The sequence below is a fragment of the Cotesia typhae genome, unplaced genomic scaffold (assembly GCF_013202065.1).
Source record: "Cotesia typhae breed Kobodo isofemale line unplaced genomic scaffold, CoteBio_Ctyphae contig_20, whole genome shotgun sequence".
NCBI lineage: Eukaryota > Metazoa > Arthropoda > Insecta > Hymenoptera > Braconidae > Cotesia > Cotesia typhae.
Window position 1 is genome coordinate 3,831,285 of NW_027423725.1, and position 6,000 is coordinate 3,837,284.

A 6,000-nucleotide genomic window follows, 5' to 3' on the forward strand; every position below is an offset into this window, starting at 1 on the left:
ACAGGAATGACATGCTGTTAGGAGTGGATAATCTCACCATATTAGGGTACCAACTTCTTAAATGCCACCCATCTTTTACTTGCTATGAACTAGAAACGAAATACGACGAAACAACTGCACAAAAGGAGATCGACGAACTTCTCCAACGTGACCAAGACATTCACGGACCGATTAAATGCGCGGAACACCGGATTAAGATCAAACCCGGAACAGAACCGATCAAAACTCGTTACTTTCCGAAAAATCCGAAGATGCAAGAAATCATGAATGCCGAAGTCGACAAAATGTTAGAGGATGGGATCATAGAACCCTCTAACAGCCCCTGGAATTCTCCTGTCGTGCTAGTTCGAAAAAAAGATAGAAAATACCGGTTCTGTGTTGATTTCCGAAAGTAAACGACGTATCCGAGAAAGATGCGTTTCCAATTCCCCATGTAAACGCGTCACTGGACAAACTGCGAAAAGCAAAAGTAATTAGTACGATTGACTTGAAGAGCGGTTACTGGCAAATACCACTGGAAGCGAACAGCAAAGCAATCACTGCGTTCACTATCCCTGGTCGTGGACTTTTCCAGTTCCGCGTCATGCCTTTTGGGTTACATTCTGCTCCAGCAACGTTCCAACGCGTGATGTATGAAGTAATCGGCGCTGACCTCGAACCATACGTGGTCGTTTATCTCGATGATATCATTATCATTAGCGAGACGCTGGAACAGCACATGAAAATACTGAGAGAGGTTATGAAACGCCTCCACGCCGCGAACCTGAAAATAAACCGAGAAAAAAGCCACTTCTTAAAAAGTAGCACCGTGTATTTGGGCCATGTCATCGATGGACAAGGCATCAGGACAGACCCAGAAAAGGTTAAGGCAATCACCGAGATTGCACCACCGCGAAACCTGAAAGAATTGCGCCAGTTCCTCGGAATGATCTCCTGGTATAGGAGATTCATTCCAAACTGTGCTGACCGGACCAAACCACTCACCTCTCTGCTCCAGAAAAGAAAGAAATGGAAATGGGAAGTGACAGAGCAAACCGCGTTCGAAGAACTAAAAAAATGCTTGAAAACCGCGCCGATATTAGCCGCCCCGGACTTCTCAAAAAGCTTCTCCGTGCAAACCGACGCTAGTGACGTAGGAATAGGTGCCGTCTTGACACAGGAACAGGACGGTGACGAAAAAGTAATTGCCTACGCGAGCCGATCATTGAACAAAGCCGAGAAAAACTACACCGTGACCGAGAAAGAATGCCTCGCAGTGGTCTGGGCGATCCAAAAATGAGACCATACCTCGAAGGGTATGCGTTCACAGTCATTACGGATCACCAATCACTAAAGTGGCTTAGAACAATGGAAAGTCCGAGCGGACGCGTAGCAAGATGGAGTCTATTCTTACAACAATACGACTTCGACGTAGTATACCGGAAAGGAAAGTGGAACAAAGTGGCAGACGCGCTATCACGTAGCCACCCGAGTAACAATGACGAAACTGATGATTCTAGGAGTCAACTCGTGATAGAATCATTAGAGCTAGGCGACGCATGGTACGAACGCATAAAAAGAGGTGTAGAAAATGATCCGCAGAGATACGCCGAGTATTGCCTAAAAGACGGGTTACTATATCGACACGCGTATCACAGCTTGGACTATACCGACCGAGGGGACACATGGAAACTATGTATTCCTGCGGCAGGCGTTGATAAAATCATGAGAGAGAATCATGACACTCCTTCGGCAGGGCATGGCGGCATCGCGAAAACGATTGCTAGAATATCCCGAAGCTACTATTGGCCGCGAATGAGAGCAGAAATAACCGGGTACGTACGACGATGCATAAAATGTCAAGCGTATAAACCCTCGCAACAACCACCATCTGCGCCGATGGGCACAATTCCAGCCACTCGTCCATGGGCCGTCGTCTCTGCTGATATAATCGGACCAAAGCCGCGATCATCGAATGGAATGTCGTACCTCGTCGTCTTCCAAGACAAGTTCACCAAATGGATCGAAGTCCACCCACTCCGGCAACAAAAAGCGTCGGCAATCGCTCGGGTCTTTAAGGAACATGTAGTATTACGATTTGGAAGGGTTGAGACAATCATCACTGACAATGGAACCCCATTCATTAGTAAGGAATTTACGTCGCTACTGGAAACTTTCCACATTAAACACGTGCGAACCCCCCCATACTCTCCACAATGTAACCCAGTCGAACGAACAAATCGTGTCATCGGAACAATGATTGCCCAATTCGTGGGTGCCAATCAGAGACACTGGGACAAACTCATACCCGAATTAATGTTTGCTTATAATACCGCGAAGCATGACTCCACCGAGTTCTCCCCAGCATATTTGAACTACGGTCGCGAAATCCAACCACCTGTATCTGTAAAATCACAGCGAGAACCAGAAAACCACGAACACTACGACGTGCCACGCGCAGTACAAACCTTGAACGAGACTATCGAACTCGTAAACGTAAATCTAGCCAAAGCATATGGCCAGCAAGCCAAACACTATGATAAAAAGCGAGGTTCTTGGCAACCGGCCGTTGGGGATCTTGTATGTAAGCGAGAACACCATCTATCGTCCGCGGTCGACAATTTTGCAGCAAAATTAGCAGAAAAGTTCAGTACTGGGTATACAATTACTAAAATCATAGGGCCCTCGGTTTATGAAGTCTCCAAAGAAGGGAAAACGTTTATCGCGCACCTGAAAGACCTGAAACCTTACCATGAAAACCTTGATCCTGAGAACCTAATATCCAAAAACCTAGATACGGAGAATCTAGAACCGGACGAACCTCCCGAACCGCGCTACCTAACCCGGGCCCAGGCCAAAAGAAAGCCACGATGATGACCAAATAATCCTTTCTTGATGTCTAAGAAGGAATATTCTGAGTGGTCTTTATTAACTAAGAGTAGGGTCTCGGGCAGGGGGCACGGAAACGGAGAAAAACCGGAAGTTTACCTTAAAATAAACCCGAAAATTGAACCTAAAACTCTTTGAAAATCGGTGAAATAAACCGGACTATAGAACTTTTTTTTTTAGTACAAAGAACTTGAGTCTGGGCAGTAACCCGACACCATATGTTTTTTTTTTCTCCCTCTCAAACTCTGTCTGCTACCTAAAAGAAAAGAAATATATATAATAAAACGAGGTTACGGAAAACCGCGGCCAAGACCGATGTTATACGCGAAATGTTGCGATACTGTATGTGTGTGTGATTTTGCCTGTTTTAGCAAATAACAAAATGAAACCCGAGCTAACCATAGAAGAGGAGATATGGCTGATGCAGGAGATGCTGGATCGACCACCACAACTGCTCCTCACACCGTCGACGAGCACCACGACCACTACCATCACACCCGCCACGCCGAAGAAAACCAACATCCGGATAAGAGAAGATCGACCAGTAAGGACCCGGATTCACTGGCTCAGACAGCCGTACGATCGGACGAAGCCAGGGCTCCCGAAATCCCGTAAACAGCCCCTGATTCGCCCAGCCAGCACCGAGATGATTGTGGGGATTAGGAAAGCCACCAGACCGGGCCCACCCATCACAAGTGGTCCCCGTTTGGCGACTAAAGCCCAGGAAACAAAGAGCATCCCCCAGTCAACAGCTATTAGAGGATCTAGCGACGCCGAAGCGTCCCACATGCTCATCAACGAGCCATCCTTCCCCACCGAGGCAGCCGCAAGCTTCATAAAAAAGAAGAGAAGGATCGGAAGATGGAGAGAACCAGAAATGACCTACAACCCGGGCCCACTTACAAAGAGCGGTCCCCAGCTGAAAGTCACACCTGAGCAGACCTCCAACCCGGGCCCGCTCCCAAGGAGCAGTCCCCAGCTGGAAGCCGAATCGACCAACGACAACGCAGCGTGGTTAACTTACGACGATGCACCACTACTCAAGGATTACGCAGCAGAATTGGATTGTCAGGCCGGAGATCTTTTTGCACCACCAACCAAGACCCAGACACCACTGGAAAAAGCTCTAGCCACCCTTACCCGACTAGAGGAAGTAAAGAACGAGCACGTGACCAAGCGCCGGCAATTCACTGCGTACGACCGGGATATGAAGCTCTATCGAGTTACCCGTACAGCGAAGACCCCAAGCCCATGGATCAAGCCGCTGGGAAAGACGGTCCAACAGTGGATGAAGAAAAAAAAAAAAAAAAAAAAAAATGATGAACAAGAAGAAAAGTGGCAAACGTAGTTCACCACTTTTCTTTCCCAGGAAAGGGGGTGTGATGGTAAAAGTGAGTGCGAGCGAGACGGCAGAGCAACAGAATTATTATTACTATTGTTATCATCGTTATTATTACTATTATTATTATTGTTATTATTACTATTGTCATCATCGTTATTACCACTATTATTACTATCATTATTATTACTATTATTACTATCATTATTATTACTATTATTATCGTTCTTGTCATTATTAATACCGGAGTATATTTAATATACTAAAGATGTTTTTTTTTTATATATCATTGTTCATTTACATTTCTTTGTTTAATGAAAAAGTTTATTTAGTTTTAAATACTTGACTGAGATTTATTTTAAAATGCGCGCGAATGTTTGAGTACGCCACCGCGGCGAGAGATGGCGAAGAATTTCGCCGCTCGTTCGTTTGCAGTAAAAACCGACGAACTAATATAAGCGAAACTGCGTGGCGATAATTTTTGTTCTTTTAAAGATCAAAAATTTATTTACCTGAAAGAAAGAATTAATTGAATTCTCGAACAGATTCAAAATATCTGAATAATTATTCAATTGATTACTTTCATTGGGAAATTATTTTGGTGAAAATTATTATTTAGCAAATGTTAATTTTTTTCTAAGTCCCGAACGACTTTTGTATGGAATTGATTTGGTATGAAATTTATTGTAATCTGTTGAAATTAATGAGTGAATTTAATATTTGATCAGATTTAAATAATTAAAAAAATCTGAAGTTTGGCGAAAAGCGATAGATGGCGATAATTTTCCCAGATCTTTCACTCTTGGAGAAAGGTCTGGGAAATGCCAAAAGCGATTTTTATCGACGGGAAAGAAAACCAAGTTTTCCAGTGGTTCTTGTTTCTGGTAGAAGACCCTTCACCAAGGAATAACCAAGGAACTCTTACCTTGTCTCCGACCAGGAACCAGGTAAGTGCTGACTTATCCATTGGGGGAAATTTGGCCACCGGAAAGGGTTGCTTTCCAAGCACCCAGACTGGGCTAGGGGTAAGTAGGGCCGGGAAGGGTTGCTTTCCAAGCACCCAGAGGGAACTAGGGGTAAGTAGGGCCGGGAAGGGTTGCTTTCCAAGCACCCAGAGGGAACTAGGGGTAAGTAGGGCCGGGAAGGGTTGCTTTCCAAGCACCCAGAGGGAACTAGGGGTAAGTAGGGCCGGGAAGGGTTGCTTTCCAAGCACCCAGAGGGAACTAGGGGTAAGTAGGGCCGGGAAGGGTTGCTTTCCAAGCACCCAGAGGGAACTAGGGGTAAGTAGGGCCGGGAAGGGTTGCTTTCCAAGCACCCAGAGGGAACTAGGGGTAAGTAGGGCCGGGAAGGGTTGCTTTCCAAGCACCCAGAGGGAACTAGGGGTAAGTAGGGCCGGGAAGGGTTGCTTTCCAAGCACCCAGACTGGGCTAGGGGTAAGTAGGGCCGGGAAGGGTTGCTTTCCAAGCACCCAGACTGGGCTAGGGGTAAGTAGGGCCGGGAAGGGTTGCTTTTCAAGCATCCGGATGGGATTAGGGGCAGGTAGGGCCGTGATTTAAAAACGCGACCGTCGGTAAAGAAGAATATTACTGTGTAAAGGTAGTAGACAGAGTTTGGCCACCAGGTGGCTCTAAAGAGAACCGGAAAGTAAATGTTGTGTGCGGGTTATGTGCGATGTTGTAAAGTTTGACATAACGCTTGTAAATTTTATAAACTTGAGTTTCAATTTTTGTTGTTTGTTGTCTTAAATAAATAGAGTATTAATTATAATTAGGCTCGAAATTTATTTATAAGTA